Raw genomic sequence first — 2,473 nt, 5'->3', positions numbered from 1 at the left:
GGTAGAGCGCTAGCCTTGAGCTGAAGAGCTGAGGGACAGCGCCCAGGCCCCACGACCGGACCCCCCTCCCCAAAAAACAAACATTTAGCAGCTGTGTTTTGTCAGTCCTGGGGCTTGAGCTCAGGGCCTAGGCACTGTCCCTGAGCTCTTTTGCTCACTTTATCACTTTGAGCCACAAGCTCCACTTCCAGTTTTCTGGTGGTTAATTGTAGATAGTCTCAGGGACTTTCTGCCCAGGCTTGCTTTGAAGTGAGTCTTAGATCTCAGCTTCCTGAGTAGCTAGGATTACAGGTGTGAGCCACCTGCGCCCAGCTAGCAGCTTTATTTTTTTTTAATTATACATAGAAACACCCCTCAAAGCCGGCAGGATCCTGGTTCAAAGCCAGCCCGGGCAGGAAAGTCCATGAAACTCATCTCCAATAAGCCGCCAGAAAACCGGAAGTGGTGCTGTAGCTCAAGTAATAGAGCGCTCGCCTTGAGCTGAAGAGCTGAGGGACAGCGCCCAGGCCCAGGGTTCAAGCTCCACAACCCACAAAAACACAACAACAAAAAACAATTTTGGGCACAGACTATGGTTTAAAATGAAAACACAAAACACTTTATCTGACTTAATTTTAAAAGGCACTACATACAACCAATTGGGAAAAAAATATTTACCAGCAATATACCAGACAAGGGGTTAATATCCTGTATATACAGGGAACTCAAGAAACTGATCCCTCCCACACCTAACAAACCAATTACTAAATGGGCAAGGGAACTAAAAAGAGACTTCTCAGAAGAAGAGATAAAAATGGCAAAGAAACACATGAGGAAATGTTCATCATCCCTGGTGGTGAAGGAAATGCAAATAAAGACAACCCTGAGATACCACCTTACCCCAGTCAGAATGTCCCACATCCACAAATCAGCCAACGACAAATGCTGGAGGGGATGTGGAGAAAGAGGAACCCTATTACACTGCTGGTGGGAATGTACACTTATACAACCACTTTGGAAAGCAGTATGGAGGGTCCTTAGAAAGCTAAAGATTGACCTCCCTTACGACCCAGTCATACCACTTCTAGGCATCTACCCTGAACAACAGGAACCAATATACAAGGACACGTGCACCTCCATGTTTATTGCAGCACTGTTCACAATAGCTAGGATATGGAAACAACCCAGATGCCCCACGACAGATGAATGGATCCAAAAATTGTGGTATCTATACACAATGGAATATTATGCAGCCATTAGAAAGGACAAAATAATGGCATTTGCAGGGAAATGGATGGAGCTAGAAGGAATCATGTTGAGCGAGGTAAGCCAAGAGCAGAGAGACAAATGGTACATGGTCTCCCTGATAAGTGGATGCTAAATCCAACATGTTAGGTGATACGACAAAATTAACAGGACTTAAGAAACAAAGAACTTCCACTCATCTGGTCGAACCACTACTAAATAACCCCATGCTGCTGATCACATGTATGGTGTATATGTATACACCATTATATGTTTTTTTTTGTTTGTTTTTGGGTCCAGTTGTGGGGCCTGAACTCTGGGCCTGGGCGCTGTCCCTCAGCTCTTCAGCTCAAGGCTAGCACTCTACCACTTGAGCCACAGCGCCACTTCCGGCTTTTTTCTTTTTGCTTATATGGTGCTGAGGAATCGAACCCAGGGCCTCATGCATGCAAGGCAAGCGCTCTACCACTGAGCTACCTTCCCAGCCCCCAGAGACTCTTATCTCCAATAAATCACAACAAAATCAGAAGTGGCGCTGTGGCTCAAGTGGTAGAGCGCTCGCCTAGAGCTGAGGGGCTGAGGGACAGCGCCCAAGCCCTGAGTTCAAGCCCCATAACCGACCAAAAACACACACACACACAAAACCCAAAACTTCTGTTCCAGGGGAAGGAGCAGGGATCAGTACACATACTCAGAAAAGTGCCTAGATAGTAAATGCTTCCGTTCTGGGGAAGGGTCAGGGGTCAGTTCAGATGCTCAGAGAACTCACGGGGCAGGCAAGGCTGCTTGGGCGGGGGTCAGCACACTCCGGCCCCCCCCTGCCCGCAAGCCTCGGCCTCCCCCGCAGTGTCCCTCTTTTCCTGTATTCTGGTGGGTCCTGGGCCCGATCTCGGCTCCTCAGCTCCAGGCCCGCGCTGCACCCGGGCCGCCCCAGCCCCGCACCTCCGGGGCCTCTCCCGGCCCGGGCACAGGCGGCCTCGATGCGGGAAGGGGAAGGGATTCCCGTTCCAGGCGCGCACCGGGGCGGGGCCGGGAGCCAGGGTCAGGGCCCACATCCACGCCCAGACGTGTGCGTGTGGCTTTTTTTTGCTGGTTCTCGGGAAATAAGAGCTCTCTCAGACTCTCCTGCCCGGGCTGGCCTCGAACCTCCATCCTCAGGTCTCCGCCTTGGAGTGGCTGGGATTCCAGGCAGTCAGCGCCCCGCGGCTCCATCCCGGGTCGGCGTGCTCGAGGCCCCGCCCGCCCGCCC

General features: G+C 51.5%; 1 protein-coding gene across 1 annotated transcript in view; it reads right to left on the bottom strand.

The window, feature by feature from the left end:
* Positions 1-2,473, bottom strand: part of LOC105994735 (phylloquinone omega-hydroxylase CYP4F2-like) — a 27,564-nt gene that overhangs the window by 23,673 nt on the left and 1,418 nt on the right. The gene's annotated exons all lie outside the window — the stretch shown is intronic.

This window comes from Dipodomys ordii, unplaced genomic scaffold (genome assembly GCF_000151885.1).
Source record: "Dipodomys ordii isolate 6190 unplaced genomic scaffold, Dord_2.0 Scaffold108, whole genome shotgun sequence".
Taxonomy (NCBI): domain Eukaryota; kingdom Metazoa; phylum Chordata; class Mammalia; order Rodentia; family Heteromyidae; genus Dipodomys; species Dipodomys ordii.
The sequence above is the reverse complement of the archived record's forward strand: the minus strand, read 5'-3'. Positions and strand labels throughout refer to the sequence as shown.